The 10,421-nt window shown below is 40.8% G+C and overlaps 2 non-coding genes across 2 annotated transcripts; one reads left to right on the top strand and one right to left on the bottom strand.

Annotated features, from left to right (window-relative positions):
* Positions 1 to 1,328: 1,328 nt before the first annotated feature.
* LOC115900206 lies at positions 1,329 to 1,432 on the bottom strand. Its single transcript, XR_004059874.1, has one exon. It is a non-coding gene; the product is annotated as a small nucleolar RNA U13 (small nucleolar RNA).
* Positions 1,433 to 1,716: 284 nt separating this feature from the next.
* On the top strand, positions 1,717 to 1,796 carry LOC115900187. The gene has a single exon (XR_004059857.1). It is a non-coding gene; the product is annotated as a small nucleolar RNA SNORD74 (small nucleolar RNA).
* The last annotated feature ends 8,625 nt before the right edge of the window (positions 1,797 to 10,421 follow it).

Below are 10,421 nucleotides of genomic sequence, written 5' to 3' on the forward strand. Positions count from 1 at the left end.
GAATGATTGTCGTTTATGGGGGAGTGGGGGTATTATTGATTTTTTTCTTTTTCTTTTTACAAAATTATTTTTATTCTTCAGCATCTGCAGCTGTAAGATTATTGATGTTTCAATATGCTATTTTCTGGATATATACAGAAGCCCTTTCTTTTTTCTTTTAACTATAACCCATAACAATTTAGTAGACTCTGTTTTTGTAAATGGAAATGAAACATTTGTAAATGATATCATATTCTTCCTGCCTAACCTCTCCAGAATCTGGAAACTCTTAATGAATATTCTTCTTTTCATACCAATATAGTCATTTCCACAGATGCAATAAGGACATATTTGGGACTTAATTTTACTGGAATTTCATTGAAAATATTGGTTATACAACCAAGAACTTGCCTGGAATGTCATATTTGAAAACGATGCTTATTTACTCATATATCACCAAGTACTTTTAAGTAACTAAAGTTGTTTTATGGAGTCAAGGCTTACAAAACCATTGGGTGCAGCGGTGCACACCTGTTGTCCCAGCTACTTGGGAGACTGAGGCAGGAGAATTACTTCAGCCTGGGAGTTCAAGACCAACCTAGGCAGCATAGTGAGACCCCATAGTGAGACCCTGTCTTTAAAATAAATAAATAGGCTGGGCTCGGTGGCTCACACCTGTAATCCCAGCACTTTGGGAGGCCGAGACGGGCCGATCACGAGATCAGGAGATGGAGACCATCCTGGTTAACACGATGAAACCCCGTCTCTACTAAAAATACAAAAATAATTAGCTGGGCGTGGTGGCGGACGCCTGTAGTCCCAGCTACTCGGGAGGCTGAGACAGGAGAATGGCGTGAACCCGGGAGGCGGAGCTTGCAGTGAACCGAGATTGCCCCACTACACTCCAGCCTGGGCGACTGAGCAAGACTTCGTCTCCAAAAATAAATACAAAATAAATAAATAATAAAACGCTTATACGACCCTCTTGAAAAAACTGGCCTGGGACCTGGTTTACAGGGTTTCCAGCCTTGCTCTTTTTTCATTGAGTTTTTGAGTTTTTGAGTTTCATGAAGGCATCACAATATATCTTTTTAAAAACAACCCATAATTGGAAACTTAACTAATCAAAATGGGCCACCTCTCCTCATTCATACAAATGAATGGAAGAGATCAGAGTCCACACAACTGCCAGGCTCTATGCAGGGCACTTGGCACATATTCTGCAGGATCTTTAAAATTTTATTTTATTTTATTATTATTTTATTTTACTCCTATTTATTTATTCTTATTTATTTATTTATTTATTTATTTATTTATTTTTTCTTTTTTAGAGTTTTTTTGAAAGTTCATGTCAGACGAGTAATGTGTCAGCATCATAACAAGGTTTAAGGGAGGTGCAGCTCACACATGAGCATGAAAACGCAATTATCATGCTTATGAACTACAAAAGGATCACAGGATATTTTTGTAAGTGCCTACCCAACAGATCTCCCCTCCTTCTGTGGTACAATATGTCCATTGTTGAACTAGTAGCATTCACATTTCCCCACAAGTGTCATGAAAGGGGGACTCTCTGCCAAGTTTCCCCAGCAGTAAAACCTGATTGGTCTAAGGTCTGCAGGGTGGTTCTAGTCCTCTTGCCAGTGATTGACTAGATATGACTGTATAACATGGCTGGGAGGTGGGAGCAGAAGAAGAGATTCCAAAAGGAAAGGGTTTATGCTCTTAAAAAGAGCTATGTGATGCCTCTGATGAAGCCTATGTTAGTAGAGACATCTGAGAGTGTAGATGAATGCCAATGGCTCTCATGGAAAGAGAGAGAGATGAGAAAAAGCACACTCTTTTTTTGCATCTACATGTGATGTCTGGAATTACAGCAGCCATTTTGTGATCATGAGAGCAGCTGGCTTGGCTAAGGACAAAATTTGTCACACCAAACATGGCAGAGAAAAAAGAAGATTCTGGATTCTTGGTAACATTTTTGAGCCACTGGACTAACCAAGCCTGAATTGGTCTTCCTTGGGACTTTTAAATAAGTGGGATAGTGAATTTTCACATTGAAGTAAATTTTGAGAGGAGTTTTCTGTTTCTTATAGCCAAAACTATCTTACCTGCTACAAATAGTTTATTTAATTTCATCTTTACAACAGTCCTATATCTGTGGACATTCTCATTTTATAGATAAAAATCTGAGATTCAGAAAGTTTTAGTAACATGGCCAGGCACAGTGGCTCACACCTGTAATTCTAGCACTCTGGGAGGCAAAGGTGGGAGGACTGCTTAAGCCCAGGAGTTTGAGACCAGCCTGGGAAACATACTGACACCCCGTCTCTACCAAAAAAAAAAAAATTAGCTGGGCATGATGGCACATGCCTGTAGTCCCAGCTACTCAGGAGGCTGAGGTGGGAGGATTGCTCGAGCCCAGGAGGTCAAGGCTGTAGTGAGCTGTGATCGTGCCATGGCACTCCAGCTTATGCAACAGAGCAAGACCCTGTCTCAATAACAATAATAGTGATGGATAGAACAACCACACAGAAGATAAGTAAGGAGAGAGAGGACTTAAACAACATAATAAACCAACTAGAACTAACAGACATAACAGAACAGAACACTCCACACAACAGCATATTACACATTCTTCTGAAGTGCACGAGACATTTTCCAGAATAGACTATACGTTAGGCCACAAATTAAGTCTCAATACATTTTAAAAGATAGATATTATAGGCCTGGTGCGGAGGCTCACACCTGTAATCCCAGCACTTTGGAACGCCAAGGTGGGCGGATCACCTGAGGTTGGGAGTTCGAGACCAGCCTGAACAACATGGAGAAAACCCGTCTCCACTAAAAATACAAAATTAGCCAAGCATGGTGGTGAATGCCTGTAATCCCAGCTACTCGGGAGGCTGAGGCAGGAGAATCGCTTGAACCTGGGAGGTAGAGGTTGCCGTGAGCCGAGATCATGCCATTGCACTCCAGCCTGGGCAACAAGAGTGAAACCTCATCTCAAAAAAAAAGAAAAAGATATTATATAAAGCATCTTCTCTAAGCACAATAGGATGAAGTTAGAAATCAGTAACAGAAGTAAAACTGGAAAATTCCCAAGTTTGTGGAAATTCAACAATGCATCAATAATCAAAAGACCAGGTGCAGTGGCTCAAGCCTATAATCCCAGTACTTTCGGAGGCCAAGGTAAGTGAATCGCTTGACCCCAGGAGTTCAGGACCAGCCTGGGCAACATAGTGAGACACCACCTCTATTTTCAAAAAATACATAAAAATAAAAATAAATACAGTAAAAAAAAAAATGAAAAACCAAATAGATTTAAGACAAAATTGCAACAAAAATTTGAAACTACAGAAGAACAAAAACAAAAACAAAACCAACCAAAACTTACAGGACATAGCAAAAGCAGTGCTAAAAGGAAAAATTATAGCTACAAATGTTTAAATTTAGAAACAAGAAAGATCTCAAATTAACAACCTAACTTTATAAATAAGAAACTAGAAAAAAAACGGCCAGGCACGGTGGCTCATGCCTGTAATCCCAGCACTTTGGGAGGACAAGACGGGCAGATCATGAGGTCAGGAGATCGAGACCATCCTGGCTAACACGGTGAAACCCCGTCTCTACTAAAAATACAAAAAAACTTAGCCAGGCGTGGTGGCGGGCGCCATAGTCCCAGCTACTTGGGAGGCTGAGGCAGGAGCATGGCGTGAACCCGGGAGGCAGATCTTGCAGTGAGCAGAGATCGCGCCACTGCACACCAGCCTGGGCCACAGAGCAAGACTCCGTCTCAAAAAAAAAAAAGAAACTAGAAAAAAAAAGAACAAACTAAACCTAATGCTAGCAGAAGGAAGAGAATAACAAAGATTAGAATAGAGATTAATGAAATAGAAAATAGGAAAACAAAAGGGAAAATTAATAAAAGCAAAAGTTGGCTGTTTGAAAAGATGGACAAAATTGACAAACCTTTAACTAGATGGACTAAAAAAAAGAGAAGACTCAACTCACTAAGATCAAAAATGAAAATGGGGAAATTACTACCAACTCTATGGAAATAAAAAGGATTGTAAGAGAGTACTGTGAACAACTGTATGTCAACAAATAGGATAACCTGGATAAAATGGAAAGATAACGAGAAACACAAAACCCACTAAAACTAAATCTAGAGGAGACAGAAAATATGAATAAACTGATAACTAGTAAGGAGACTGAATCAGTAATCAAACATCTCCCAAGAAAGAAAGGTCCTGGACCTGTTGGCTTCACTAGTAAATTCTACCAAACATTTAAACAACTAATACCAATCCTTCTCAAACTTTTCTTTAAAAATTAAAGAGGAGGAAACACTTCCTAAATCATTCTATGAGACCAGCATTATCCTAATGCCAAAACCAAAAACATTAGAAGACTACAGATCAATATCCCTCATGAATGTGTGTGCAAAAATCCTCAGCAAAATATTAGCAAACTGAATTTAGCAGCATAGTAGAAGGATTATACCCTATGAGCAAGTAGGATTTATTCTTGGAATGCAGGGGCAGTTCAACATATAAAAATGAATTGGCCAAGGACAGTGGTTCACGCCTGTAATCCCAAAACTTTCGGATACCAAGGCAGGCGAATCACTTGAGCTCTGGCATTCAGCCTGGGCGACATAAAAAGATCCTATCTCTACATAAGTTAAAAAATTAGCTGGGCATCGCCAGGCCTGGCGGCTCATGCCTGTAATCCCAGCACTTTGAGAGGCCAAGGAAAGCGGATCACTTGAAGTCAGGAGTTTGAAATCAGCCTGGCCAACATGGTGAAACCCATCTCTACTAAACATACCAAAAAAAATTAGCCAGGTATAGCCAGGCGCGGTGGCTCACACCTTTAATCCCAGCACTTTGGGAGGCTGAGGTAGGTGGATCACCTGAGGTCAGGAGTTCGAGGCCAGCCTGGCCAATATGATGAAACCCCATCCCTACTAAAAATAAAAAAAATTAGCCAGACATGGTGGCAGGCACCTGTAATCCCTGCTACTTGGGAGGCTGAGGCAGGAGAATCACTTAAACCTGGGAGATAGAGGTTGTAATGAGCCGAGATCATGCCATTGCACTCTAGCCTGGGCAGCAAGAGTGAAACTCCATCTAAAAAAAAAAAAAAAAAAAAAAAAAAATGAGCCAGGTGTGGTGGCAGGTGACCGTAATCCCAGACTCAGGAGGCTGAGGCAGAATAATCGCTTGAACCCAGGAGGCAGAGGTTGTAGTGAGCCAAGATCATGCCACTGCACTCCAGCCTAGGCAACAGAGCAAGACTCCGTCTCAAAAAAAAAAAAAAAAAAAATAGCTGGGTATGGTAGCACACAGCTATAGTCCCAGCTGGTCAGTAGGCTGAAGTGGAAAGATCACTTAAGCCTGGGATGTTGAGCCTGTAGTGAGCTATGATTGTGCCACTTCACTCCAATCTGGGCCACACAGTGAGACCCTGTCTCTCAAAAAAAAGAGAGAAAATCAATCAATGTAATATACCCATTAACAGAATGAAAGGGTTAAAAAACTACACGATCATCTCAATTGATACAGAAAAAGCATTTGACAAAATTCACCACCTTTTCATGATAAAAACACTCAACAAACCAAAAACAGAAAAAAGCTACCTCAACATACTAAAATCCATATATGAAAAATCTACAGCAACCATCATACTCTATGGTGAAAGTCAAAAAGCTTTTTCCCTAAGATGAGGAAAAAAAAAAAGCTCATTCTCAACTGGGTGCAGTGGCTCCTGCCTGTAATCCCAGCACTTTGGGAGGCCAAGGCGGATGGATAACCTGAGGTCAGAAGTTCAAGACCAGCCTGACCACCATGGTGAAACCACGTCTCTACTAAAAATACAAAACTTAGCCAGGCATGATAGCATGCACCTGTAATCCCAGCTACTCCAGAGGCTAAGGCAGAAGAATCACTTGAACCCAGGAGGCAGAGGTTGCAGTGAGCCAAGATCACACTACTACACTGTAGCCTGGGTGACAGAGTGAGACTCCATCTCAAAACAAAAACAAAAACAAAAACAAAATGCCCATTCTCTCCACTTCTGTCCAACCTAGTACTAGGAGTTCTAACCAGAGTAATTAGGCAAGAAAAAGAAATAAAAGACATCCAAGTTGGAAAGGAAGAGGTATAAATTACTTCTGTTTGCAGATAATATGATCTTAAGTGTAAAAAACTCAAAAAGATTCCACACAAAGAAAAAGAAAAAAAAAAAAAAAACACCTGTTGGAGCTCATAAATTAATTCAACAAAGTGGCAAGTTAAAAAGTCAACACATAGAAACCAGTTGCATTTCTATACACTAACAATTAACAATCTGAAAAGAAAATTACAAAACAATTTCATTTACAATAGCATCAGAAAAAAAAAGTAAACCTGGGAATGAACTTAACCAAGAAGGTGAAAGACATATACAATGAAAACTACAAAACATTAATGAAAGAAAGTGAAGAAGACATAAGTAAGGCCAGGCGCAGTGGCTCATGCCTATAATCCCTGAACTTTGGGAGGCTGAGACAGGTGGGTCGCCTGAGGTCAGGAGACTGAGACCAGCCTGACAAACATGGGGTCCCCGTCTCTACTAAAAATACAAAAATTAACTGGGTGTGGCGGCAGGCACCAGTAATCCCAGCTACTTGAGAGGCTGAGGCAGCAGAATCACTTGAACCGGGGAGATGGAGGTTGCAGTGAGCTGAGATGGTGCCACTGCACTCCAGCCTGGGTGACAGAGTGAGACTCAGTCTCAAAAAAAAAAAAAAGACATAAGTAAATGAAAACATATCTTACATTCATGGACTGGAAGACTTAATATTGTTAAGATGTCAATGGTACCCAAAGTGATCCACAAATTCACTGCATTCCCTAGCCAAATCCTTGTGAGGTTTTTGCAGAAATAGAAAGTTCCATTCTAAAATTCATATGGAATCTGAAGGGACTCTGAATAGCCAAAACAATTTTGAGAAAAAAAAAAAAAAAGCTGGAGGACTCATACTTCCTGATTTCAAAACATACTACAAAACAACAGTAACCAAAATAGCATAATACTGGCATAAAGACAGACATATACACCAAAGGAATAGAATGGAGAGCCCAGAAATAAACCCTCTCACATACAGCCAAATTATTTTTGACATAGATGCCAATATTATTCAACAGGGAAAGCACAGTCTTTTTAACAAATAGTGCTGGGAAAACTGGATATCCAGATGTGAAAGAATGAAGTTGGACCCTTATCTAACACCATATAAAAAAGTTAACTCAAATTTGATCAGACACCTGAATGTAAGACCTAACACTATGAATCTCTTTGAAGAAAGCCAAAAGCTACATGACACTGGATCTGGCAACAACTTTTTTGGATATGACTCCAAAGGCACAGGCAACAAAAGAAAAAAAAAACAGACAAATTGAACTTCATGAAAATGTTAAATATGTGTGCATCAAAAGACAGTATTAACAGAGCAAAAAGGCAACCCACAGAATGAGAGAAAATATTTGCAAACCGTATATCTGATAAGGGATTAATATCTAAAATAGATACAGAATTGCCAAAGCTTAATAAAAACAACAAACAACCTGATTAAAAAATTGGGCAAAAAGGCTGGGCACGCCTGTAACGGTGGCTCGTGCCTGTAATCCCATCACTTTGGGAGAGATCACTTGAGGCCAATGGATCACTTGAGCCAGGGGTTCAAGACCAGCCTGGGCAACATGGCAAAACCCCGTCTCTACAAAAAATAGGAAAATGAGCCAGGTGTGTTGGTGCATGCCTATAGTCCCAGCTACCTGGGAGGCTGAGGTAGGAGGATCGCTTGAGCCCAGGAGGTAGAGGCTACAATGAGCCGAGATCAAACCACTGCACTCCAGCCTGAGGAACAGAGTGAGACCCTGACTCAAAAAAAAAAAAAAAGAAAAAAGAAAAAATGATTTGAATAGACATTTCTCCAAAGAACATATACAAATGGCCAATAAGCACAGGAAAAGATGCTCAACAACACTAATCATTAGGGAAATGAAAACCAAAACTACAAGATACCACCACCTCACACCCATTACAATGACTACTATCAAAAAAAATTGAAAATAACAAGTGTTGGTGATGACGTGGAGAAACTGGAAGCCTTGTACACTGGTGGCGGGAATGTATTAGGTTGGCGCAAAAATAATTGCAGTTTTGCCACTGAATGTAATGGCAAAAACTGCAATTACTTTTAATAAAATGGTGCAGTGACTAAGTAAAACAGTGTGGTGGTTCCCCTAAAAGTAGAATCACTATGTGATCCAGCAATTCCACTTCTGGGTATATACCCAAAAGAATTGAGTGCAGGATCTCAAAGAGATATTTATACAACCATGTCTATAGCAGCAATATTTGCAATAACTAAAACACGACAGTAACCTGGGTATCTATCAATGGGTTAACAGATAAACAAAATATGTTATAGCCATAAAATGGAATATTATTCAGCCTTAAAAAAGAATGAAATTCTGACATATACCACACCACAGATGAACTTTGAGGACATTATGCTAAGTAAAGTAATCCTGTCACAAAATGACAAATACTGTATAATTCCACTTATATGAGACACTTAAGAGTAGTCAAAATCAGAGAGACAAAGTGAAATGGTGATCACCAGGGACTGGGGAGAAGGAGGAATGGGGAGCCATTTCTTTTTCTTTTTTTTTTTTTTTTCAGACAGTGTCTCACTCTTTCACCCAAGCTGGACTGCAATGGCTCAATCACGGCTCACTGCAGCCTCAACCTCCTGGCTCAAGCAATCCTCCCACCTTGGCCTCCCAAAGTGCTGGAATTACAAGCATGAGCCACCGTGCCCAGAATATTTTTTAATGAGTATAGAGTTTCAGTTTTACAAGATGAAAAGGGTTCTGAAGATGGATGTTGGTGATGGATATACAATATTATGAATGTATTCAATACCACTGAACTGTACAATTTAAAATGGTTACGATGATAAATTTTGTGTTATGTGTATTTCAACTGAAAAAGTTGAAAAAAGAAAACTTGCCTTTTTGTGTGTGAGACAGGGTCTCACTCTGCAGCCCAGGCTGGAGCACAATGGCACAATCTCAGCTGAATGCAAACTCCGCCTCCTAGGCTCAAGAGAAAAGAAACATTTCTTAGACCATAGAGCTTAGTGGTTAAGAGAAAACTTTGGTGTCAGCAGACCTGGGTTTAAATCCTGCTTCTGTGTGACCTCAGGGCCTCCTTAGGGCTCCTTTTCTCTATGCAGAATGAAGATAGCAATTACTATAACATAAGGTTGCAATGAAGACTCAGTGAAACTATGTATGTAAAGTTCTTCTGCATGCCCAGAAAAAGAATGATGGCTATGGCAATTATTAATATTATCGTGCCTCTCATTGTTACCCTATTCAGTAGACAGCCAGCATTTTGTTTTTGTTTTTGTTTTTCGTTTTTTGTTTTTTGTTTTTTTTAGATGGAGTCTAGATCTGTCACCCAGGCTAGAGGGCAATGGCACAATCTAGGCTTACTGCAACCTCTGCCTCCCAGGTTCAAGCGATTCTCCTGCCTCAGGCTCCCTAGTAGCTAGGATTACAGGCACCCGCCATCATGCCCGGCTAATTTTTGTATTTTTGTAGACAGGGTTTCACCATGTTGGTCAGGCTGGTCTTGAACTCCTGCCCTCAGGTGATCTGCCCACCTCGGCCTCCCAAAGTGCTGGGATTACAGGCGTAGCCACCGTGCCCAGCCAGCAGCCAGCATTTTGAATGGAAAGAGAGCATCTTGTTCCCAACACCACAGAGTGGTGTCATCAATTTCACTTCAGGCCTCTTAGAGCCTCCCTGTCCATGCTAAAACTTGGAGCTCCTGCTCTTCCTGCCCAGCCACCATCAAAAGCAGCCCAACTCCCTGGGAGCACCTTTGTCTCTGCTCACATTATCTCCCTCCCACCACTCCGAGGGCCCTGAGAGCTTTGATGTTCACGTGGCTACCTGGCAGGGGCAGGAAGATAAAATCCCACTTGTTCTGTCTCTCCACAATACCACCTTTCCGCAATTTAGAGGGGGACAGAGATAAAAGAGCGGGGTTTTTCTCTTTTTCTTTTCTTTTCTTTCTTTTTTTTTTTTTTCCAACAACAAATGGTGGTTTCTCTTTACCAGCCGCTACTTCAGAGCCATGCCAGCATCAAAGAGCATGAAATCAGCAGAAACTCAAGCCAGGGGACTTCTGTCCCACCCTGGGAGGGGGTGGAATTTGGCTGTTTACAAAAGAAACAGAAAGTGGAGAGGGGAGGAGGGATCTGTGTGCAGAGGAACACCCCACTGAGGATGGCAAAAGTTTGTTTTCTTAGCATTTCCCCTATGCCACATTAAGCTTGGCAAACAGATGGGACTGAGACAAGGAGGGACACAGGAAAA

The sequence above is a fragment of the Rhinopithecus roxellana genome, chromosome 10 (assembly GCF_007565055.1).
Source record: "Rhinopithecus roxellana isolate Shanxi Qingling chromosome 10, ASM756505v1, whole genome shotgun sequence".
Classification (NCBI taxonomy): domain Eukaryota; kingdom Metazoa; phylum Chordata; class Mammalia; order Primates; family Cercopithecidae; genus Rhinopithecus; species Rhinopithecus roxellana.